At 42.6% G+C, this 27,190-nt stretch overlaps 1 long non-coding RNA gene and 1 pseudogene across 1 annotated transcript; one reads left to right on the forward strand and one right to left on the reverse strand.

Moving 5' to 3' along the window:
* The first annotated feature begins 1,043 nt into the window (after positions 1-1,043).
* LOC139407693 (uncharacterized) lies at positions 1,044-5,227 on the forward strand. The gene is made up of 3 exons (XR_011634116.1): positions 1,044-1,145; positions 3,898-3,950; positions 4,055-5,227. It is a non-coding gene; the product is annotated as an uncharacterized lncRNA (long non-coding RNA).
* Positions 5,228-5,843: 616 nt separating this feature from the next.
* Positions 5,844-24,308, reverse strand: LOC139406804 (dolichyl pyrophosphate Man9GlcNAc2 alpha-1,3-glucosyltransferase-like; annotated as a pseudogene).
* Between the last annotated feature and the right edge of the window lie 2,882 nt (positions 24,309-27,190).

The following is a 27,190-nucleotide window of genomic DNA, read 5'->3' on the forward strand; positions in this document are numbered from 1 at the left end:
CGGGCTACACCCCTTAGTTCCAGTGAAGGAAAATCTTTACGCTACAGCATGCAATGACATTCTAGACAATTCTGTGCTTCCCACTTTGTGGCAACAGTTTGGGGAAGACCCTTTCCTATTTTAGCATGACAATGCCCCCGTGCACAAAGCCAGGTCAATATAGAAATGGTTTGTCGAGATCTGTGTGGAAGAACTCGACCGGCCTGCACATAGCTCTGACCTTAAACTCATCAAACACTTTTGGGATGAATTGGAACGCGAGCCAGGCCTAATCGCCCAACATCAGTTCCCGACCTCACTAATGCTCGTGGCTGAATGGAAGCAAGTCCCCGCAGCAATGTTCCAACATCTAGTGGAAAGCCTTCCTAGAAGAGTGGAGGCTGTAATAGCAGGGGGGGCCAACTCCATATTAATGCCCATGATTTTGGAATGAGATGTTCGACAAGCAGGCGTCCACATACTTATGGTCATGTAGTGTATGTGTTGCTTTGTCAAATGTAAAACAATAAATATATCATATGGTGGAGCATGACGTTTATTGTTTGTGCATAAACCCCCTTATAAACAACAAAGTTTACAACGTCAAAGTTGATAGCTCAGGGAGGAGAATCGCTCCTCTGTTGCCTTGAGACACACATTTAAAATAAACAAGCTGTTATTCAAGTCAGAGGAAGAGGAGTGCTGGCACATATCTGTGCTGTGGAGAGATGAAATCCATGAAATCCAGACAGATGATGGTGATCGTGTCATGGAGCCTGCCTGACAGAGGCATGGTTCTGCTGCCCAATGTAAAATGTTTGTTTAGACTTGACGCTTGTGGCATTCAGGCGCTGGGTTCACGTGCTAAATGCATGGAGAGGTGTAAGAAGCTGTGTTGAAAAGGGTAACTGCTTTGTCATGCTGACTGCGTTCTTCTGGACCTGCATCACATCTATAGCTATTTTTATTTATTTAGCAGACGTGACTGACAACTGAGTTATGACCAGTAGGCTACATTTAAGAGTGCACTCAAGCGCTTTATATTTAGTCAACTGGGCAAAACTGGTTGAATCAACGTTGTGTCCACATAATTACAACAACAAGAATCTACGCGATGACGTTGAATCAACGTGGACAACCAATTGGATTTGCAAAAAGTCATCAACGTAAGGGCCTTTCGTCTTTTTATCACCCAACTATTAACCTAAGTCCAATTTTGTTTGTTTGTTGTTGATTTCACATTGAATATTATGTTAGTTGACAAACTCAACCGAATGTAAATCAAATATAGGCGTTGATCTGACGTCTGTGTCCAGTGGGAGAGATGGCTGTTGAAGATGGCAACTGCTGTGACAGATTGTTAACTTGAGAGCCTCTCACGAACATCCTTTCTTGGGTTACTGAAGGTTTGCGTATTTGTTTTTCAGGAAGAGATGGGTAAAACACAGTACTTATAGCAGTAGTATTAGCCTGGCAAGCCACTGATCCTGTAAGCTTACATGAATGTTTTCTGCATGGATATCCACGCGGCGAACATTCATGTACGCTTGCGGGATCAGCGGCTTGCCAGGCTAGGTGAGTAAGTCAATGTGACGTAATGTCAGCTTTCCCCGAGGACCTCGCCAGAATGATTGATCTCCTCTAATTACCTGTCAGCCTTTCATGTCGTCAGTTAGTCCACAATGAATACAATGGCATACAAATATGATTTGGTGAACCGATTATTCCGCCTGCACTTTCCAGGAAAAGCTGTTGGGCTGCTATAAAGCAAACAAACAGTTCTAGTGAAGAAGAAGAAACGGACCCATTCGGGTCAAAACGATGCAGTTCCGTTAACTCTCGGACTAATTCACATAACCGAGGGCCATATTGGGGCTAGGAAATGCCCACTGAGTTCAGTAAGCTTAGTTAGCTCCCTGTCTTATGTAGGTACACTGAGTGTGCAAAACATTAAGAATACCTGCTCTTTCCATGACACAGATTGACCAGGTGAATCCAGGTCAAAGCTGTGATCCCTCATTGATGTCGCTTGTTATAAATCCACTTCAAATCAGTGTAGATGAAGGGGAGGGAGATGGGTTAAAGATGGATTTTCAAGCCTCGAGACAATCGAGACACGGATTGTGCCGTTCAGAGGGTGAATTGGCAAGACAAAAGTGCTTTTGAATGGGGTATGGTAGTAGGTGCCTGGGCGCACCAGCTAACTTGACACAACTATGGGAAGCATTGAAGTCAACATAGGCCAGCATCCCTATGGCACGCTTTTGACACCTTGTAGAGTCCATGCCCTGATGAATTGAGGCTGTTCTGAGGGCAAAAGGCGGTGCAACTCAATATTAGGAATAAGTATATGTTTGATATACTCAGTGTATATCTACAGTGTGACAGAGAACCCTAGCCAGCCCTGGAGACGAAGAGTCACCTCAGTGTTACCTGAGCCGTGTGGAGATGACACAAGCTCTTCTTAGATCTGGACTGTAAACCCTGACACTGTCTAAGGGGCCAAGCGAAGCCTCAAGCAGCTCAGTGCCAGGGCAGGACATACATACTGCCATGGCAGCCGGGTCAATCGACAAGGATATTTTAGCATTGACGGCCAAAACCTCTGAAGCCACTTCACTTCCCCCATCTGGTCCATCCTCCTTCCCTCTTTAGTTACAGACAGTAGCAAGCAGCACCCTTTAAAAAAATCTTCTTTCTTCAAAGTGCCCCGGGCCCGTGGTGTTGAGAAGCGCTTAACAGCCATTCTTTTTAAAAGGTTAAAGAAAGTTTCGTAAGCACTCTGGAGAAGTCACTTTCCGTGAGCATTCAGGCTCTGCCCAGTCTTTTACAAATACACCAGGAGGAGGGACACCTGCCTGTACTGTATGTGCTGACAGCTACAGAATTGAAAAGAGAAGGCCATAATCATGTTGAGATAAGTTCCCCTCAGCAGAAGGTATTGATTATTTGTGTGTGGTTAGATTTGGAAAATTAAATTAAAGGAGTTGTGCAAAGGATGAATAAATTCTCCCCCTCCAACCCATACAGACACGTTGTGTTCTAAATCAATGTTGCACTTCACAATATATTTTCTTAGGAGGATAAAAAAATAAATAACATTTAAACAGTTCTGCTTACGACAGAAACACATTTTAGTTTCTCAGAAACATTTAGTCACGGGCAACCCCCCAACGTGTGGACATCTTCTGGGCAGTAACCGATTTTTACTGTCATTTTCCCCATAAGAAAACCCTATATAATATGAATTTTCAGATGACAAAATGAGGAGAAAGGGGACGGCTCAGCAGTATAAAAATTGATCAGGCCATAGATGGGTCCATGTTGAGGAAGATTTGTATGTCAGCAGTAATGGGGTGTATTAAAGAAAGGATTCCTTAAATGTAATAAAAGCGATGAGATGGGCTGGTGTTTCCAGGGCCAGGGATGAGGCCCAGGCTTCACCACTATCTGCCACATCAATCCTCTCTCCTCCTCCTCAGACCCATGCCACCTGTTTGGGAGGAGTTTTATGCTTTTTGATTTAAAAAAGGCTGCAAAAAGGAGCAGAGCTGTATATTATTTTAGTGAAACTTAAGCCTGCTTGCAGAGCTGCAGCCTTTAGTTCGATCGCCCCCAGAGGCTTCAGGCTACGCACTCCTTCAGAGATGATTTCTGACACAGACGATGTCGTTGTATTTTCCAGTTCTCCAGTGAAGGAGAACTATGATTTTACTTTATTGTCAATCAATTAGGTGAGTATTTAAAAACAAAAAAATTAAGATATTTATCTCACTGCTAAATCAAACCACTTGGGCCCTCAGATTTGTCCGTTTGGGATGTGAGTTGCAGTGTCAGTTGTAATTTTCCTCTGAAAGTGGTAACTGTATTTCATCTCTAAATGTGAAGTAGTATCTAATAACTTTTTGTTCCCTACAGGTATTGTCTGGCAGCTCCTCTGATTTGATGAAATCCATAATGGCCTTATAAAAGTAAGTTATTATAGAGCCTACAACTTTATCTCAATGTGGTGATATTACTGTGTGACAGACAGCAGGGTTACGCTCATGTTTTCCTCTCTGATATCCTCCTGTAGGTTACCGAGGGCAACTGGAATAGCTACTCTCTCCTCTTCCTTGGAGATGGCCGGTTGATGAATATAGAACCCAAGCTGTCAGTTGTGAGGCGGAGAGACGTCTCGGAGGTTGCCTGTCAGTCATTGGGGGAACGTGTCAGAAAGTGAAAAGGCAGCGTTAAGACGTCAGACACATTTACATTGAGCCCTGTCTGCTGGAGAAAGCCTCTCCCTCGCCAGTGACAAATGTTGATTCTACAATAACGGCCGCGACGCAGCGCTGCGAAAATCTTTTTCTTTCAGCGAGCGAACCCCCTCGTCCTATTAGACCTGATGCAGTGTGAAATCCACCCTCACCATTTCCTCTAGCTTCCTGGAAAAGTAAAGTAACATGAATATGGGCTCCGAGGAGAGGCTACAATATTCACGTACGTGTACACACACTCAGGCACACACTTCAGTCTCCGGCTCTTTATTTGTCTGTGCCTGGGAAGGCCGAGGCCTCTTGCAGCCCAAGCGACCTAAGCAACAGCTGGTGTGCACAGACACATTTCCTATTTCTGCCCAAGGTGGATCATATAACTCACACTTTATCACCCTTGGAGGCCATGTGAAGGACAAAATGAGCACGCCCATAAACAAAACTAATGTTTTCATACTGGCCCTCTGGAGGTGGTAGAAGGGGCCCTTGGCGAGCCAACACCCCCCCACCACCACTCCCGCTAATCCAACCCACCTCCGGCTTGGCTCCTACCCATATCAACTTAGACCTCGACCCCACCAACCCTTTCCTCCTCGAGGGTCCCACTTTCTTTCGGTCTCACCCCCCGTCTCCAGCCACTACCCATCATGACACAGGCCACTTAGGCCAGCACTATGGCGATGCTTTGAATGTGGTGCCTGAATTTATGAATTTATACAATTTTCTATATGTAATTTCTAGTCATAAATACAATAGGCCTAGTATGCATTTATGAAAATGACAGCGTTTTGGTAATGGCCATAGACGTTTGTACTTGTTTTTTTTAACTCCACATCTTCATCTGTTGTCCCCTTCCTACCAGTCCTTCCACAGTAGTACTTCTAAAGGCACAGGCCTCTGGATATCTCGCCCTTCCCTCTCCTATCTCGAGTGTTATTGGCTGCAGAGCCAGCGGCTGCAGATACACAGCATAGCAGCCGGCCCTCAGTGACCCGATAACATTTATCGTTGTAATGGATTTTTTTTTATGCCTGTCATTAACTCACAGGCAGAGGGGGAAAAAGATTGCTTGTACCATTTTTTTCTGTGGTATTTCGACTTTATGACATTATGTTCAGATATGTAATCTTCCATCATCCTAGTTTTAGGGCCTGTCTGACCTGTCACTGCTTTCTGTGTTTAAATGCATAGCCCTTTGTGTGCTGTGTGGACTCTCCTTGTATCTAGCTATTGTAATGAATATTTTATGAAGCTAAATTAAAATGGTTGAAAGACATGGTTTGGCTAATTATTGTCTGGCTACGACACAGTGCAACACTATTACCGCCAGTGATTTAGCTAGCTGAAGACTTGGAGAAGGTGGACACTTTACGAGGGGCTTATTTGAAACTGCTTCCGACGGATCTAATATATGTGCTGGCAATACGGCTGTAAAAATCGAGGTTCATCGAAAAGTCATATCTGAGGTGATTTTATTTTTCAAGAAAAATACAATTTGTACAAAATAATTGTAATGATGGAACAAACATTTGGAAATATTGAAAAACAATTCAAGTAAAAAAAAACATTAAAAATGTAAGTTTGATGTACATAATTAGGCATTGACAAAACACCAACCATTCATGTTGACAGGAGGGTTATCCCTAGAATAAAGATTATAGACTAGTAGCATTTCTCCACGAGTCCTATTGGTCCTTGGTGGTCAGTGACTGAGGCACTGTGCATAGTTTGCTTTTCAGTAAGTTTTCTTTCTACCGGGTAGCGACTACTCTTGATTCTTACTCCCAGGTGGAGGCGGCTCGGCAATCTGGACAAGGTTGAAGTAGAAGAGGAGGCCCAGGAAGTGGTGGAAAAGAACACTGACACCAGGAGGGGAAACAAATCAGGCAGCCTGGCCAGAGGGGCCAGCGCCATGCTCATAAAGCACAAACCAGCCATGGCCACGATGGAGATGTAGAACTGCAGGAGAGATTGAGAGAGAGAGAGAGATAGAGAGAGATTTTTCAGGTCTATAGTTTTCTAAGGGAGTTAAGCCGTCACAGTTAGACCACGAGCCAAGGCCCTCACATAGCCCAGTCAAATCAGAAACTGAATTTGACATGCCATTCAAATTGATAATGTCCTAATGACATTTTACATGAATAGATTTTAGATTAATTAAGGGCTGGATTCTATCAGATCCGCGAAAGCCGATACCAGCATAGCAAGGTTTTTTTGGGGTAGTGTTGGAGGTGGAACTGGGTTAGAGCGGTCAAATCTACAAGTGGCACCCTGCATTATACCTAAAGCAGACATCGCAATTGGCTGCACGGAGTAAGTACCACGAAGAGAAGTCTCCATTCCAGTTCGAACACTGGAAGGTGAGATGTAATCTACAACTTGATTAGGCTGGTAGACATCCTCATTACTTCATTTAATGATTTTCAATTTCAAATATTTCTGTATAGCCTACACTTTCTCGTTCTGAACTGCTAACGTGAGTGGGATGGGTGTGGCTTAGTCATAATAACTATGCAAAGTAGACAAGATCAAAAATAAAATGAAGAGGCATTGCATGACGATCCCGCATCACAGGACACTCCCTCATCACAAGCTGACATTTATGTTGCCTCGGCCGGTGCGTCCCGAACAGAAAGGCAAACAGTGTTGGTAGCAGGATCAACATTAACATGTCTATTTGGGACCTACGGGCCAAGGGATCAGTGAGGGTAGGTTGCGTAAGCGCCTCCGTATGAGACCAACCCTATTAAACCCTAGCCTCCTTATTTATGCCTCTTGTGTAAATAAATATATCTAGGCAAAACTTGTGTTAATGACTCTATAAAAAGACACCACTTCCTTCTCATGATCTCCCACAGCGCACAGCACCGCCCAGTAGCGGTGTCACTGGCTACGTCCCAATCTCAAATGGCACCCTTTTCCCTATACAGTGCACTACTTTTTTTTACCAGAGCCCAATGGGGCCTGGTCAAAAGTAGTGCACTATAGGGAATAGGGTGACATTTGGGATGCAGCCCATTTCTGTGGCTAAGGGAGGGGAGGGTGCAGCTGTAGAGCTGGGCAGGGCCAGGAAGCCATGTCAGACGCCTGTATCTTAAATAAGTGATAAATAATACTTGGGGCCTGGCAGTGGCTTTCATCCCAGGCAGCTTACACAGCTTACAGTCCGTGGCACATTATATTTATTTATACAGTTGCAGAGATATGCATCTTCTCACGTTGATGCAATTCAGGCTATGAAATGACTGTAGCTAGGTTTCCATCCAATAGGTGACAGATTTTCATGCAAATGTTTAAAAAATCTGCATAAAGAAAATATGCGCATTTCCCACCAGTGGTGTTTCCACCGAACAAACTTGTTGCGGATAAAAAAATCAGTGCGTGATGACGTAGTGCTCACATCATGTACTGTTTCACTTCATTTGTCATGTACGGAAAAAAACTATGTAAAGTTCAATGTGTTTCCATTGGACCATAACATTGTTAAATAGTTAAATAGCAAATGTGCCTACTCTGGTCTTGGCATGTGCATTCTAGCCAACAGCTTGCTGATACTGTGCAGGTAGGCTAGTCTACATGATGAGATTGTTATGGATAAGAGACAGAATATTTTTTATTTGTCAAACGGCAGTCAAGCATCGATCATCATGTCACCAGAATAAGACCCTTGATATTTATTGGAAAGGAGCATCAAGAACACGTTCACCACCCTGTAAAGTTCAGCGTAACTTATTTCATCCGTAGCCTAATAAACTGCATGCTTTCCCCCGAGTCATAGTGGGAGGACGACACACCATATTATGCAGTGGACAACAGCTAATAATAATGTCCGGAACGGAGCAAATGGAATGGCATCAAACACCTGGAAACCATGTGTTGGACGTTTTTGATGCCATTCCACTGATTCCGCTCCAGTCATTACGAGCCCGTTCTCCCCAATTAAGGTGCCACCAACCTCCTGTGATATCATCGCGTGACTCCAAGTTCACTTCGATATGAATGGTTATTGTATTAATATTTGCGCATAAAGACGTTTCCACCGCCATTTAGCACATCATTTATTTTATAGACACAAAACGACCCCACCAATCTTCCTGTTTCCATCACAGCTGTCGTGATTTTTTTTGTTTTATACGGTATGACTCTACATAAAAACTGTGGATGGAAACGTGGTTAGCGACAACAACCTTCTGAAATTACTATGAAATCCCTGTGACAAAAACCTCCAGCTCATCTTCCCACCGGGTGGCTGTGAACATTTTTTTTTAACTTATCTGAAGTAACTTGAGTAAGGTAAAGAAAATCTTGGGCAACCCCTGCCCTACCCACTACTAGAACAGACAACATTGCAACTATCTGCCTGGTAAAGAACGCAATCTGTGTTGTCTTTGCAATCGGATAAATGTTTCGCGATGAATTAATACTTTAGCCTTTCCTTCTATCACAGAGAGACATAGAGGTGGTGCAACGTGAAAGGGTATATGTTTACACCTCTAGGCTACGCTTACTTTCCACTTGATGACCCTTCCGAGGTCCATGCTGGGCATACGGATGGGGCGGTGGTAGGGCCCCAGACGCAGCTCGTCTTCTGAGCAATGCTCCAAGTGCGGAAAAGCAGGTATACGCTGACGAACAGGAAGGCCAGGGAGGTGACCACGTACGGCACCAACAGACCATCCTTCAGTAACAATGGCAGCATACTGCGGAGGAAAGATAGAGGGGGAGGGAGCGGGGGAGCACAAGAACAATGTAGTCTCTCAGAAACACATATCTCCATCCAATAAACTCTGACTATGCCACATAAAGACGTGTGTTTACAATTCAGACAGCCGTAGTAGGGCCTTCTTAAATCCAACAAAACCCCATCTATTCATTGGCAAAATAAATACCCATCACATTTATTTTTTAAATACATACTTCGCCAGTTCAACAAAGCCAGTACATTCAGACGCTCTTACAATAACTGTGCTTAAGAAACCATTTGACTAAATTATGCAATTATGTCTTCAATTTACCCAAACAAAAGATGTATGTCTCCATCAATGGGTGGAGTGGAGATGCACAATGCGGGCCCTGTCAGTTAGACTGTACTAGAGTTGATACACAGAATACCTTGCTGTCCCTATACAAGACATGCTTAGAGGAGAGGTATGCTGGCAATGCAGTGTAATCCACAGACATCCCTATACTAAACCACACGCACAGCAATTAGTCCTGCTGGAAGAAGTTAATGACAGCTGGTGAAAGTTAGTCCGTTTCGCTTCCTCTCCGACTGTTCCCTTCATACCGACTTCATTTGAATCGGTACGTGACTCTTCTGGGAATAAAACCGTCCATAGAACATCAACACAAACATTCATCTGACAAAGCATCCTATACTTTCCCGAGGATTTGTCCAACAGCGATGTTAGGAGTTTAAAATCAATGGACAGGATTGTACTTTTTTTTATTAATAGTCTCTCCTATGACCTTTAACCTGGTCTGTTGGTCTGCTATTTTTGGCCAGTATACTTTCTCCATCAGTGGGTCCCCCTACTGTAGCTTCTTACGTGAACAGGGAGGCCTGTAAAAAACAGATGGCTGGCAGAGGGAGGTCATTCAGTAGTAGGCATACTTGGTCTAGGGGAAGACAGAAAGAATTGGAGGAGAAAAGGTTAAACACCCCTAAATTATACACACTTCATTGAACAATAAACACCCTACCGTCCCTGGTCAAAAGTAGTGCACTACATAGGGATTAGGGTGCCCATTTGGACGCAGCACATCCCTCCACGATTGTATAACTACAGTGGTACTCTTTGCGTATCCAGTTACACTCCTTCCTATAGCCCCGAGAATTGATCAACCACAAACAGCGCCCTCCTCTGCTCCACATCCCGGCGTTCCTCCCTAAGCCATGGACATTGCATTACTGATTGATCCGGGGACAGACAGGTGGGAGATAGAACTCAATCGTTAACGCAGCAACAGATCAGCAAAATCTGAAACCAAATCCCACTGTGCAGTAAAACCTAGATAACCTAGCGCTTACAGTTGCCTGTTTCTTTTTATATACTGCACTGCGGTTGGTGAGGTAAATGATTAGCAACCGCATGCAGGCAGGAAGGCACACACACACATGCATGTGAGCACGCACACCCCTACTCCCCTCTACTCACAAGGCAGGCAGGATGATTGATTTTTCGTGAACTTGGAAGGAGAAGAGGAAGAATGCCAGAGAGGAATTTACCTCAAATGGAATCAAACATCAGAAAACAAGACAAGAATACTCACTTAACAAGGGAAGTTTGAACTGCCATAGAGTAGGGTTCACCAATAGTTTGATTGACATAGGTAGGATAGCCAGGAGAGTGGTGGCCAAACTGAAAACAAAACAATAACAGAGAAGAATTAAGTAATCTATCATCATTCATAGAAACAACGCTATGATAAATCGGACCAAATAGTGAATGGCCCAGCCCAGAAACCTAAACCTCATGGTGAAACCGAACTGTGCGGCTGCTGGCTCGTTTTAACCCCAGCATGGTCCACCCATAAGACCACCAGCTATGTGGGAAATGTATCAAACCCCAGCATTAGTTTAACCCTTCAATTGTCACTCACTGGGGATAGACAGAGGAAGAAGGGAGGGGTGAGAGGGGAGGGGACCAGAGGGGTACCTCCACTCCGGCTGAAGGGTTAGGGATAGGGTAAGGTATGGCAGCACATGAGTGAGAGGTGAGGGCAGCTGTGTCATGGGCCCCATTAAGGCCTAAAGGGCCCCTGGGGAGAAGGGGCAACAGGGCCCCCAACATGGGGCAAGAGGAGTGCTTAGAGGGGTAATGGATGGGTGGGCTATGGAAGTGGGCTGGAGGGTCAGGGTGATTTAGAGTACAGTTCACAGATCATTTTCTGGGGTTGTTGAGAACCATTTAGTGGTATTCCACATCCTTAAATAGTCAGCACAGTAGTTCACATCAACTGTAACAGTAAGGTGACCAGTGATACCAGGCCATAGAAAGACGTATACCCTTCCTCCCCTCACAACATACAGTTATTATAATATTCACCCATGACCAACAATATCTAGTGTTTTCATTTGTGTTAAATACGCTGCAGTCACAGAACTCCCAGTTAATCCCTGGTCTTAACAGTCTGGCAGGAACTTGTCCATCCTGTTCAGAGTGCACACCACTAAATATAGCCCCACGGGTTATTCAAGCACACGCCACCATGACGATGAGAGAAGGGTTCTATGACTGACTGTAGCCTCTCCTCATTCATGTGGACCTTAGGGGAGAATAGTCTTTGACTGGCATAACATTTCATGTCGCCACAGAAAAGTTAGCTGTATCTTGCTCCCCCCCCCCCCAAACAGAAATGGTTCAAATAGTTTATTGTGGATTTCCAAATCTGAAATCTCATCAGCAAATTGCCAACAGTTGTCAGAGGGCCGATAAAAGCCCATAGCAGCTGGTAGTGCTCAGTATTCAGAAGCTGCTCTCGCATATTATTACAAGGGATAATCTTCATTTCACTCTGCTATAACACAGAGGCTCTCGTGTGAGGCTTCTCAGAGAGCGCGAGAGAGAGAGAGAGTAGGGACAGAACGAAAGATAATGAAATGGAGTGAGAGAGAGAACTATAAAGAGATGGAGAGGGGGATTACCCGAGGTAGAGCTGGGTATCAGTGGACAGGATGGTCTTGATCTTTATCAGGCCGTTCAAGCTGCACCCATGTGTTGGCCACTTGATCCTGTCAACACACACACACACACACACCTTTAAATACGAAAATAGCTCACTTCCTATACTGATATACTTTTTATTTTTAATGAAGTGTTGATAATCCATGTGAATCAAATACAATGTGTTACAAAACTCATCACAAGCCAAGGGTTTCAAATGTAGAAACTCACATATATGGTATTGCAGTACGCAATGTTTTGAAGAGAAGCAAACAAGTGGCGTTGCTCCAAGTAAAAATGGCCCAACTGAAAGTGCAATAAAAATCCCTTCTGTGCATTCCACAGTGCATTGACACAGGAGCGCTTCGGGAAGCATTACCAGCCTCATAAATCGCCCCTGCCAGGGTCCAGGGAATGGGATGTCACTAGAAGCAATGCACTTATTTGTACACTTGGGGACAGAGGGTTAAATGTTCAAAAGATAATCACATTACAACAACTTCCGCATACTTCGGCACATTCACATTCAGACCACCCCATAGAAGACCACTGTAGTGTCACAGTGTCCACCCACCACACCCACCTAAGGCAGATGGAGTTAGGACCGTTGTGATTTAAGTGCCCTAGAAGTTGTTCTGGGATCAGATATTAAGGCGCTTCGGTTTCTGTGATATGAAACAATGTAGAAATGCAATGCATAGATCAGTGTAACCCAGGGTTTCCCAAACCTGGTCCTCTAGTACCCCAACAGCACACATTTGTATTGTAACCCTGGACAAGCACACCTGATTCAACCTGACAAGTAATCATCAAGCCCTCGATGAGCTGAATGAGGTGTGTTTGTCCAGGACTACAACAAAAGTGTGTACTGTTGGGGGTACTGGAGGACCAGGGTTGGGAAACACTGGTCTAACCATGTCTTGCGATAGTGTGGTCCCTTCTATAATGTGAATTTCTACAAGGTCCTCTGGGCCTTGCTACAGCTGCTCAGAGCACAGCTGTGTGTGTGGAGGTTACGGACAGGCCCAGTCAGCAGGCAGGCCGTCCTGCCGACATCTAGGCCTCATCTCTGCTCGAACACCCCCCTCCTATAGCCTCGCCAAATAAGTACCCTACCGGAATGTCCCCCCAATGCCGCCTGGGCTGAGTTCAACACATGAACCATGGGGTTCGGCAGCAAATGTGGGTTAGTGCCGTTGGTGGCGCTCCTCACCTATAAGCCTCTGTGGAATGTCACAGGCTGCAGCATTTGGTGCCATTTTTGTGAAGCAGGAAAACTGAGATGGCCAGAGTGCTGTTTGATGGGTAAACTTACAACTTATCCTCCCGCCCCTCCCCTTCTCACCCCCGATCCCCTCCTCCTCACCCTCCCACCACTTCTCGCCATGTCCGCTTTTCTTGGCCCGGCTTCCGCTTACACAATTTCACAATTAGTTCAGAGGCTTCACCTGGAGCCCCTCGCACCGCGGCCTGTAGGGCTATGGAGTCACTCACACCCTGTGTATTATGTTTGTATCGTTTCATAAACAAACAACTGCCATGCATACTGCCATCCTGACCAGCCGCACAGAATTTTCAATTACTTCTCACTTCACCGCACCTTGGGTGCCACCTCCGGGAATGGGTAGGTCTACAGGACACGGCGGGCATAGGGGAGGTTTCAAAAAGCTGAGCCGCGAGCCTTGGCCTCAGCTGCCGACCCCCTCTACACCCCCGACCCTCCCCTCATCCTCCTCCCCCATAACAGTGTTACTTTACCTCAGCACCTCGATCATGACACGCTTTCAACGGTGCCGCGGAAGTGTTTGCGATGCTGCTCTCACTAATGTCCCCTGTGTGATCCGTCATTGTCCGTTCGTCTTTAATTTCCTCCCCTCTCTCCCGCCCGCCCTCCCTCGTTCTTTCTCCCTTCTCTTCCAGTGTGGCCTCGCTGTGTGTACATACACACGTGTAAGTTCACTTATCAAGGACGCAGCGGTTTGGCTGACAACATTTTGCACAACGAATGGATGAACTCTGACACGGATAGCATTGGACCCTGGCACCACATCACATCACATGGCCCCACAATGATGTGCTGAAATGACCCTGGCAGTAAATTAGCTAGATTTATCTGTATCCCCCCCACCTAGTCACAATGACCCCCCCCCCCCCCCCCCCCCCCCCCCCCAATTCAACATTGTATTCCTCTGTTTTCTACAATCCTGCATGGGATCCATTTCCAATTGGCTAAGCACAGAGGAATTGAGTGTGTGTGTGTGTGTGTGTGTGTGTGTGTGTGTGTGTGTGTGTGTGTGTGTGTGTGTGTGTGTGTGTGTGTGTGCGAGAGAGAGAGCATGTAGGCTGTGCTTTAAAGAACAGGGGGCACAGCGCACCACTCCTGTCTATAAGGGGCAGCACTGTGTTAACTACCTTAGCCCCCTCGTCTTTCTACCACCAACTGATTTCAACTTGGCAGATATTGTGGTCCCTCAGGTAAAAAACGCAGTTATCACTGTAGATCACGACGGTCTCCTAAACGATAGGTAGGCATCCTCTACATCCTAAATCAGGGCTATTCATACAGGGGTGGAGCAGCAGAGGTACTGCAGGGCCTCCTCAAATTATTATTTTTTGATTGAATATCACTAGCGACAACAGAATAAATAGATTTTGAATTACATACCTACAGTAGAAAACAGGAAAATATTTGATATTTCTAATGATGTCAACTTAATAGCTAATTACACTGGAGTAATCTGACATACAGTGCCTTGCGAAAGTATTCGGCCCCCTTGAACTTTGCAACCTTTTGCCACATTTCAGGCTTCAAACATAAAGATATAAAACTGTATTTTTTTGTGAAGAATCAACAACAAGTGGGACACAATCATGAAGTGGAACGACATTTATTGGATATTTCAAACTTTTTTAACAAATCAAAAACTGAAAAATTGGGCGTGCACAATTATTCAGCCCCTTTACTTTCAGTGCAGCAAACTCTCTCCAGAAGTTCAGTGAGGATCTCTGAATGATCCAATGTTGACCTAAATGACTAATGATGATAAATACAATCCACCTGTGTGTAATCAAGTCTCCGTATAAATGCACCTGCACTGTGATAGTCTCAGAGGTCCGTTAAAAGCGCAGAGAGCATCATGAAGAACAAGGAACACACCAGGCAGGTCCGAGATACTGTTGTGAAGAAGTTTAAAGCCGGATTTGGATACAAAAAGATTTCCCAAGTTTTAAACATCCCAAGGAGCACTGTGCAAGCGATAATATTGAAATGGAAGGAGTATCAGACCACTGCAAATCTACCAAGACCTGGCCGTCCCTCTAAAATTTCAGCTCATACAAGGAGAAGACTGATCAGAGATGCAGCCAAGAGGCCCATGATCACTCTGGATGAACTGCAGAGATCTACAGCTGAGGTGGGAGACTCTGTCCATAGGACAACAATCAGTCGTATATTGCACAAATCTGGCCTTTATGGAAGAGTGGCAAGAAGAAAGCCATTTCTTAAAGATATCCATAAAAAGTGTCGTTTAAAGTTTGCCACAAGCCACCTGGGAGACACACCAAACATGTGGAAGAAGGTGCTCTGGTCAGATGAAACCAAAATTGAACTTTTTGGCAAAAATGCAAAACGTTATGTTTGGCGTAAAAGCAACACAGCTCATCACCCTGAACACACCATACCCACTGTCAAACATGGTGGTGGCAGCATCATGGTTTGGGCCTGCTTTTCTTCAGCAGGGACAGGGAAGATGGTTAAAATTGATGGGAAGATGGATGGAGCCAAATACAGGACCATTCTGGAAGAAAACCTGATGGAGTCTGCAAAAGACCTGAGACTGGGACGGAGATTTGTCTTCCAACAAGACAATGATCCAAAACATAAAGCAAAATCTACAATGGAATGGTTCAAAAATAAACATATCCAGGTGTTAGAATGGCCAAGTCAAAGTCCAGACCTGAATCCAATCGAGAATCTGTGGAAAGAACTGAAAACTGCTGTTCACAAATGCTCTCCATCCAACCTCACTGAGCTCGAGCTGTTTTGCAAGGAGGAATGGGGAAAAAATGTCAGTCTCTCGATGTGCAAAACTGATAGAGACATACCCCAAGCGACTTACCCCAAGTGACACTACAAAGTATTAACTTAAGGGGGCTGAATAATTTTGCACGCCCAATTTTTCAGTTTTTGATTTGTTAAAAAAGTTTGAAATATCCAATAAATGTCGTTCCACTTCATGATTATGTCCCACTTGTTGTTGATTCTTCACAAAAAAAATACAGTTTTATATCTTTATGTTTGAAGCCTGAAATGTGGCAAAAGGTCGCAAAGTTCAAGGGGGCCGAATACTTTCGCAAGGCACTGTAGGCTTTGAAAAAGCACCCGGGCTTCACTAGTCGTGGCAAGTGCTGTTGCTTTCTCGACCAAAACATGGCTAACCTTTATTTAACCAGCCTAGCGGCTGCTATTAGCTCAGAATGTGTTTGGCGTTATATTACCTTTCTAATAGGCTATGTTAGAGACTACACTTCATCTTCCGATTACAGAACTGTGGGGATGTCAAAATAATGAAAAGCTATCTACCAAATATAGTCATATTAAAATGTTGATTACTTCTTCCCATTATCATTCACCTGATGATAATACAAGATGTTAAAAAAGTGTTAACATATGATGTGGGGTCCCTGTGTTACCAGTTTGCCTGGGCAGGGGCAGTGTTGTAAATTAACTGAGTAAAAATATTTTGAAGTACTACTTAAGTCATTTTTTTGGGGTACTTTATTATTCATATTTTTTTTACAACTTTTACGCCACTACACTCCTTAAGAAAATGCACTTTTTACACCCATACATTTTTCCTGACACCCAAAAGTACTTGTTACATTTTGAAGGCTTAGTAGGACAGGAAAATGGTCCAATTCACACACTTATCAAGAGAAAGTGTGGTCATCACTACTGCCCCTGATCTAGTGGACTCAAAAAACTGAAATGCTTGTTGTGTAAATTATGTCTGAGTGTTGAAGTGTGCCCCTGGCTATTTGTAAAAAAAAAAAAAAAGAAGAAAATCGTGCTGTCTGGTTTGCTTAATAAAAGGAATTTGAAATTATTTATAGCATTTACTTCTACTTTTGATACTTAAGTATATTTAAAAACCAAATACTTTTAGACTTTTACTCAAGTAGTATTTTGCTGGGGGACTTTCACTTTTACTTGAGTCATTTTCTATTAAGGTATCTTTACTTTTACTCAAGTATGACAATTGGGTACTTTTCCCGCCACAGGGTGGGGTTCCCTAGGCAACAAAAGTCTGAAAACTCATGTCTTACATCCATCTTTATGTCAAAAGACTGGGCTGTGGGATGAAGAACCTGGTTTGGTCACCATAACATCGGTTGGTCACCATAACATTCCAGAACAGGGATCTAGATTCAGCCGTGGAACGATTTTGGTTGGAGAACCGGAACATAATTATAATTATTTATGCACGGCAAATTGCCCAAAAATAGATTGTACTTGAAAATAACAATCATTTGATACCTTGATTACATTGAGACACGATCATGTCTCCTGCTTTATTTGTGGGAAAACATGGTGAACAGACTTCCTAAATTAAACACGTTTAGCTGGAATCCTGGTGAATTTAGTTTAAAAGATTTTTTACTAAAACTTTGGGGGGCCAAAAAACATAATTTACTGTTGTCGACCCGTTCTAGAAACTTTAGGTGACTCATGTCGCAGGATATTAGGGAAAGAACTTGACCCTGTGTGGTTCTGTTGGTAGAGCATGATGCTTGCAACGCCAGGGTTGTGGGCTCGATTCCCACTGGGGACCAGTACGAAAATGTATGCACTCACTACTGTAAGTCGCTCTGGATAAGAGCGTCTGCTTAATTATGTAAAACGTTAACTTGAGAGTATGACTAATTGGCTTGAACACTGAAAAATGTTGGGGACACTATCAATTACACAGTATGTACCTCGAAGAGGCCCCACTCCACAGGAAAGATGCAGTACAGGGCCTGGCTGGGGTCAGACAGGAATGGCAGCCAGCAAACGTCACCAGGACTGTTACATCGATCTTTACTAGCAGGAACAACCTCGGTAGAAGGTGGGTGAGAAGACAAATGGTAAAGTACACCGAACCTTGAAATGGAACCCTTATCTACTGCACCAGAGTCAGATGAACTTGTGGATACCATTTTTATTACTCTGTGTCCAGTATGAAGGAAGTTAGAGGTAGTTTCGCAAGCCAATGCTAACTAGCGTTACTGCAATGACTGGAAGTCTATGGGTATCTGCTAGGTCATTGCGCTAGAGCTAGTTAGCAACTTCCTTCAAACTGCATGCAGACACATACAAATTGTATCCACTAGTTCATCTGACTGAGGAAAATCCCGAAGTATCACTTTAAAACGGTCAAATACCCAAAACATAAACTCACTCGGGCACTGTCTGTACATTAAATCTAAATCAAATCCATTTTATTTGTCACATGCGCCGAATACAACAGGCGTAGGTAGATCTTACCATGAAATCCTTACAAGTCCTTAACCATTATGCGCTATAAATGCACTTGTAAAGCAGTAAAACATTAAAATTCATATTTTCAACAGTATGCATGGGCTGAATCTCAGCTCTCTCTGTTGTTCTCTCTCACATGTTCCTCTGAGAATTAAGATTGATGTAGCGGACTCCAAAAAGACAACAGCTGTGTACCATGACTGTCCGTGCATCCCAAGTTAGTCAATGTATGTTGTGAAGACCATGCATCAGCTAAAAGTATTTCACAGTAGGTCAGCTGTAGAAGTTGTGTGGTGGTAAAGTTGCACACACAGGAATAGCTGAGGAGCTTGGGCATGGCGATAGTGTCATCTGGACATATCTTCCCCTACCCATCTAATCCAGCTATCCATTTGCTACCAGATGCCCTTGGTACATTGTTACTAGATAAACAAATGTGAGGACACTAGTAACAGTCATCCAACCGGATTGCCTCGCCTCAATAACTCCGCTATTGTGTGTGGCAGAGTGGACATAGTATAGGCTACTTCATGGGGCCATGTTTTGTCCACTGGCTACAGGAAGTTGTTGATTCAGAGTATTTCTTTAAAAATAATCATTCTGACTGTGATTCAGAGTTAATGAAAATAATCTGATCTTTGATGCTTTTTTCCCCATCAGACTTGATGGTAAACTGATTGTCTGATTGATTAATTTTACACAGTGAAATCATACATTCTCTGCTGGCTCTCACACAACATCTTTCCACACACACAAACCTCCTTAGCCAGGGCTGTAAGTCTAAGTCGGCTAACTCACCCTCGGCCTGCCAGGCCCTGCTTGAAACACTTGCCCAGTAATTAGCAGAAGAAGGGCAGGGAGTGGTAGAGCTCCATCTGTTTGTAGTTGAGGGGCCAGGACGAAGGCCAGAGAGCCTTGCATGTCCCAGCCCAGGCTTACACTGTTGTATTTGACGCCCGGTTAAAGAATATAGACATGACGATACGGTTAACCCCGAAAACACGTGGACATTGGTCTATATGGATAGGGCCAAATTGAAATGTTTCCAACAGAAGAAACTATAAAAAGCATACGCATGACCATGGTAGTAATTGAAACAGAACACTTTGGAGATTATGGAGAAAGGATCAGTCCAAAGAGGAAGACACAACAGTTCACCTGACACAAGACTGAATCCCAAACATTATACACGGTTGATTGTTTGTGCATTTTACATTTACTGTACTTTACACAGCATTTGTCAATAGCGAAATCGGAAAATACTCCTGATACATTCAGAAACATTAAAAAAAATATTATTTGAAATGTTGGAGTGGGTGCAAGATAAGAAGGGGGGAAAACGATGACAAGGGTTTGAATGACAAGTCTAAGTGGTGTTTCCAAGTGGCCACACACCTCTCCAAAGTGTCCCCAGAACCTAAGTCCTTTCAATGCACTTTTATGACTCAATGAAAGAGCCTACAACTATCAGATGCTTTTTTGAGCTCACCTAGCTTTGCCATTGAGGAACTAAAGGAAGCACACTTGCCGTTTTTTTTGGTCTGGAACACAGCCCTGTGCCCCCAACATCCCAAAATAAATAAATACATCTTTTGACCGCTTATCCTATTGCCGACATGCTATAAAATACAATCTTACAGCGTTAGGCTTTCCAAAGGCACATCAGAAAAACAGATGTAATTTTGGTGCGCATAGAATGGAGTCACGAGTGCATTCAAGTGCGTGTTTGGCGGCTCATTTTCCTCACAGTACGACAAACACAGGCTCATTGTGTTCAGGACAACCCAGGGTATAACACCTGTCATCCTTATCACTGTAGATCCATCACAGTGATGATAAAACATTGATCATGTAAATGACATGAGTTTTCAAATATGGGACTGTTAACTTTTGGGCTCAGGGGTGTGTGGTTTGCTTGTATGACATCAAAGCAGTATTTATTATACTCCTCAACGTCTGCAGCAATTCGCTCATTCAGACAAAAAAAGAGTAGCCCGATTAGAGGGAGGAATGGGGGGCATTTTCTTGCAGTGAGCGATGCTCAAGTTTATAACGGTTGTCAGTCAAAACCCCTACAGAACTATGAAGTGGAGAACCTGACCTCTGATGTCATGTACTGTACACCATGTTGCTGTACAGCCGCTGCATTCCAACTTAGGCGCTTATCAATGACAACATTTTCAATCCGTATATGGGATGACAGGGGCTGTGAGTGGAAAGGGCTCCAGCTCATAGAGTTTCTAACGCTGGTCAGTCAGAATCTGTAGTGCAGTGACAGAGACAGCTTTGGTTTTTAAAAGACAACTGGAAATGCCCGAGGTCGATGAGAATAAGGCCTGGATAGAGCAGGATACAGGACTGTGCAGACCTAGTATCTTAATTTTTCTAGTTCTACAGTATCTTTGCTTTTCTAGTCTAAGTATCTTTGTTTTTCTAGTAACGTTTTAGTTACAAGCAAACAGAGGACATGTACATGACAGAATTCTGCCTTACCTTCTCTTGTTTGATCCTTCACTGAGGTAAAAAAATAAAATAAAAAAAAGATGTAAAGCACAACAGCAGGAACATATATCAGCAGATCTGCAACAGGAACTGGGAAAAGATACATATATTATTCAGTCCCAAAAAAATGAATAATAAGTGAATCATCCTATTCATTGTCTTCCGACAGGTGGCGTCTTCCAACAACTCTTCGACTCTCGTCCCTCAACCGACAGTTAATGCCGAGGGAGTCGTAATGCTATCTGATGTAAGACATTGTGATAAATGAATGTCATACAGTACAATCAGTATATATATATTCTCAAACAGGATAGGAATGTGCAGAAAGAAAGCTAATTCTTCATATCGAGCCATGAAATGAGTCCCTTTTGCGTTCCTTTGATATTTTTTGGTAGAAATAATGCACCAATTCTGTATTTTAAAAGCTTGATATACAGTCTGCTCCAACTGTATTGGGACAGTGACACATTTCGGTTGGTTTTGTCTCTGTGCTCCAGAACTTTGGATTTGAAATAATACAATGACTATGAGGTTAAAGTACAGACTTTCAGCTTTAATTTGAGGGTATTTTCATCCATAACGGGTGAAACGTTTAAAAATTACATCCCTTTCGTACATAATCCACCCATTTTAGAGGACCAAAGTATAGGGACAAATTCACTTACATGTGAATTAAAGTAGTCAAATGTTTAGTATTTGGTCCCATATTCCTAGCACGTAATGATTATATCAAGCTTGTGACTCTACAAACTTGTTGGATGCATTTGCTGTTTGTTTTGGTTGTGTTTCAGAGTATTTTGTGCCCAATAGAAATGAATGAATGGTAAATAACTTCTACATACATGTGGACGCTACCATGATTACGGATAGTCCAGAATGAATCGTTAATAATGACGAGTGAGAAAGTTGCAGACTCACAAATATTATATTTGTGCATAATCATGGTAGCATCCATATTAATGCCCCTGAACAAGGCAGTTAACCCACTGTTCCTAGGCTGCCATTGAAAATAAGAATTTGTTCTTAACTGACTAAAAGGTCAAAAATCATATATATATTTTTTTTGTGTAGAAGTGTTTAGAAACACATTATATTCTTATTTACAATAAAAGTGACTCCAAAATGACACAATACATTATTTACCATTCATTTCTATTGGGCACAAAATAACCTGAAACACAACCAAAACAAACAGAAAATGCATCCAACAAGTTTGTAGAGTAACAATCTTGATGTAATTATTGCGTGCTAGCAACATGACACCAAATACTAAGCTTTTGACTACTTTAATACACATAAGTGAATTTGTCCCAATACTTTTGGTCCCCTAAAATGGGGGGACTATGAACAAAAAGCGCTGTAATTTATAAACGGGTTTCCCCGAGATGGATGAAAATACCCTCAAATGAAAGCTGACCGTCTGCACTTTAACCTCATAGTCATTGTATCATTTCAAATCCAAAGTGCTGGAGTACAGAGCCAAAACAACAGAACATGTGTCACTGTCCCAATACTTTTGGAGCTCACTGTATTAAATGAAGAGTAAGATTTGCTTAACTGCCCAAATTCAGCATTTTGACATGATTTTAACCCACTTAACCACAAAATATCCCCTAAGTTTTCACCATCATTGTAAAGCCATAGTTATTTTATTGCTTTGATAAAAGTCATTTCTGAAGACTATTATTTATTTAATGTGATTAGTGACTCATTTTAAGGTGAAATAAAACACCTGTCCCCCATTTTAAGGTCAACCCTGTTACGTCAACTAAGCTCTCCTTTTAATATGATGAAACTATTCCCCTTTAAATATATATATAAAAAAACAACAACATTGAACATCTAACAGTCTAATCATAGTGTAAAAGCAGGTGGGCTGTTTCTACTCTTTCTGGCCATTTTCTGGTATTTTGTGGTGGAAAACTGAGTGGGTCGAGCATAACACATCAACCCTGTTACCAATAGATAGACAGGCTAGAAATGTCTTAACAATTGCATTTTTTGTTGTTGTGAAGCTTGCATTCAATTGCCCCTCCCTGTTGCACACAAGCTTCCATTCCCCCTGTCACAAAGGGGATTTATGGCTGATTTTAAGATAAATCGTCAACCTTGTTGCAGTTAACCTGTTACTTTATTTGGCACATACTAAAACAAAATGTAACCTCTTGATATGGGAAAACATGTTTTTTTAATTCAATTGAACATGTGACAGAATGTAATAATTTGGTGAAATACGTTTCCCCCCCCCCCCCACCAAGTTACACTACCCAAAAGGGACTCATTTCGTGGATAACCCAGTAAACAAATAATCACCTATAGAACTTTTATGTAAAATGTATCGTAGATGATGATATTGAAAACCACACGGGGCGGGGGGGGGGGGGTTAACAACTGTTTGATACCTGTCCTTCAGTAGTCTTAGCTGTGGCTCTCGTAAACATCTTATGGGCTAAGCTTTCATAACCTTGAGACGTGTGCAGTTCCACCCACTCTGGGTTTATCCGCTTGGCTCTGCAGGGAAGCACATACACATGGTGACATAGTGTTAGAAATAACTTGTGTGTGTGTGTACAAACAGACTTAGACATGAGCACAGAGTAGGCTATGTTAGGCTGTTAGGAGGGGGGGGGGGGGGGGGGGGGGTCAGTCTAAACCCCAGCATTTCAAGTTGTTGAAGTACCTGGATGGATAAAGAAAAAGTTGAGTTCCTTAGCTAAAAACCCATACAAATGCAAGACAATAGCATAGGCTATTGGACAGGTGCATCTAGACCAGCCTACCATTCACAAACAGGCAGATTATATGTCACTTCTTGCCAGTGCCGTTGAGTTTCGCCCCTTACATAGGTGGTTTGCCAGCCCCTGGAAACAAGATAAATGTGTGAATATGCTGCTAAATGATAATATCTACTAGCTAGCTACAGCAATAATATGCAGAGGAAGAGAGCACAGTCATGCTGCTGAAGAGTGGCAACAAGCTGACTCTCATATTTTTGTTCGTATAATGGCCATAATAATTGCACCAAAATACCGGCTGCCTTTCACCACTCAAAAATCAGCAATTTGATACGTTCACAATGCCACGCTAGCTAGCTAGCTATGTTTGAAACTGAGAGCTGTCAGTGAGCACTGCAGGTGCAGCATTAGCACAAATAAAGCTAGCTAGTCCACTTTCTACCTGAATACGAGTTCAAGGATTACAGCCCATCTCACCGTAAAACCGAGCAAAACACAAAGGGATACAAGACTCCAGTTCTCCATGCCCGCGAGCATAAAATAGCTTTATTATCGGCAACGAAATGCTTTAATTTTCGGTGCATGTTGCAGATTCCTGCAGGATTGTTGTTTACACCCCATGAACACGTCAGAGCAGGCGCTGGGTGATGACGTACCTCTCTTCCTCTCTGTGCCTTTTGGATTAGAGATGGATGATGCTGAATGAGGTCGATATATAGAATATTCGATCCCCATCAAAAGTGGCATAAACCGACATGTTCACATCATGTGTCAAATATGCACAGGTAAGAGGTGAAAAAGCAGAGATAGTAAAGGATGTATCCATTTTGTTTGTTTATTTGTGATTTGGAGATTTATGGAACCAGTTTTCCACAAATGTCCTTTTAAAATGGCAGTGGTAGGCACACATGAGTTTGAACGCTTAGCAACCGTTTCCAGGTGTTGGTCTAAATGATAAACGAATGCCTAGTCTGAACATTAGACTGACTTATTTTCATACAAATGATTAACCTGAAACGTCTGTGATGAGTGCTATGAAAGCCATGATTATCTCTGGAGGATTGACATAAAGGAGAGAGGCTATAGACTAATCACAACAATATGTGACAACAATATGAGGTCATTTATGAATATCAAAATACTGTAGCAGATTATACTGTGTCACCAAGGTGCTTGTTGTCACCTTCAGTCCAGTTACTTTCTGCCAGAGGCACATCCTGTATGACCTTTCAATCCAGTGACATCTACATTACAACCATGTCTCTGTTTCCATTCTGAGGGGTAAGAAGGTATTGGATAAAACACATCACTTCTTTGTGGTTCACGCATCAATTATTTATAAATAATAATAACCTCGGACAACTGCTGATTTGCAATGACTTTCATTACAATGAGAAGCCTATAACTCATTGATGGCCATTAGTTATTAATACCCTGGTGTGCCAGCTTTACTTTGTCATTTATTGCTTAATCTCTGTGCCTTTTAAATATTCAGTAACTGCTGTATCTACATTTACTGTCTATGATCTGGCCTGGCTTGTCACCCCTGCTATAATTCTATATTGAAGGCTTTCCAGGTCTTGCCTGACCATGCACTGTGTCTGAACTGGCACCATATTCCCTAATGCACTATATAGTGAATAGGGTGCCATTTCAAAATGCAGACCCAGTCGTGGGTTATTCCTTTACCCATGTTTTGAATGTATAGAATAGAGTAGGCAATGGTTGTGGAGAAGGAGATGAAGCAATGCAGCCTTGTTCTTTGCTTGCCAATGCCACATGAGTCTATATGGTTTTTACTATACCTATGTTTTCTACCAATCCAATAGAGTGGGGAATGGATGTGGAGCAGGAGACCAAGGAACGGAAACAGCTTAAGCTGGGGTACTCTTATCATCATCACCATCATCAGGGTGACCAATGACTGAAGGTGCTGCTACTGGACTCTAGTGGATGCTTGTCTGTTTGCCCTTAGGGGATGAAGGGATCAATTAAGTAATGAAGTAACTCTATCCAATAGGTGACACTTGTTGTTGCTACAACACAGTATTATGGCAATAACATCATTGTAATGGCACAATGGCAGTGGTAGCTAAATGCAACAACCAGGTATGCAACCATATTATTAATAATAATAATGTAATAATAATAATATGCAACCATTTTGTTTTGTTTGCACAGTTAATATAATTATTGACCATTTGCCATAGATCGTAGGTAATTATTGAAATGTATTTGTAGATTTCATTACACACACACACACACACACACACACATACACATTCCCAGTAAATTGCACTTTGGATAAACTGAAACACCTTGGAAATGGATCAATAAAGTATTTTAATTTTTAAGAAACAGTGGGAAATAGGCCTACAAAACAGATATTATTTTGGGAATAACACATGGAAATTAGCTATGTGTCACCTGGAAAATGGATCAATAAAGTATTCTTCGTTGTATAAAAATAGGCTACACAAATCGTAGCCTACATTCCCAACTGAAACACCTTTTATAGCTAATAAAGTAGGCAGTACAAAACAGAGTGATCATCATGGGAATCTGTCATTTGCAATATTAGAGGTCCGAGTTCCATATTAGAGAATTTATTTCATATGGTGAATCAATTTGTGTCAACCAGATGACATAGGCCAGTATAAGGCCCTTATGTGCAACTATATGGGAAATGTGTTCCTTGTTTTCTCTGTTGTAGGCCTAGTACATGTCGAATATAAACATTTAGAACACATTTATACACAGACACAACTGTAAATAAACGTAAATAATAGGTGAGGCTATACTGTAATATTGCTATTAGTATTACTCAATCTTCACTCAAAATGCCTTGCTAAGCTTTCATTTACAGCCTGATTTTATATAGGCCTACTGTATTAATGCAAGACTCTTTTTATTTAATTTATGTCAAGTATACGAGAGAATCTCTGTGGTGTTCCATGCTGACTGTGCTGTCAGTATTGAGAGTGTGTTAAAGGGTTGTGGGAACCGCTTGTCCTCGCTATCCATACACCCCACCTGTGCAGGGCGCGAGAGCAGGTGCAGCTGCAAAGGTCAACGTCGTGTGTGATTGTGAGCCCCGCGCAATCTACTAAGCGCAGCAACTTTCAACAGAGCTCTATAGGATTTTTAGGCCACCCGAAAACGGAAACGCGTCCAAACATTTGTGCGCAGGTGATCATTCTTCCCGTGTTGTAAGCCGTTTCGTTGGACAAGACGTGGCTATGTCAGTATGAATATTAGCCTATTCATCATATTTGACATATAGTAGCTTACTATATACCCTATCTATACGGCAAAACCTTAAAACCTTCAAAATGGTTAAACCAGGCTTGTGGGGGATGCGTCATTTCCATCCAAAAACGTAGTTGATCGAGACCTGTAATAAATATGAATGTTTAAATACCAATTTGAGGTTTATTCATATAACTAATATCTATACATATTATCGTTATTGTTGTCCATAAATAGGTTATGCTTGTTTTTTCGTCTTAATTCAAGTCAAAATAGTTTTAT

Source organism: Oncorhynchus clarkii, chromosome 4 (genome assembly GCF_045791955.1).
Source record: "Oncorhynchus clarkii lewisi isolate Uvic-CL-2024 chromosome 4, UVic_Ocla_1.0, whole genome shotgun sequence".
NCBI lineage: Eukaryota > Metazoa > Chordata > Actinopteri > Salmoniformes > Salmonidae > Oncorhynchus > Oncorhynchus clarkii.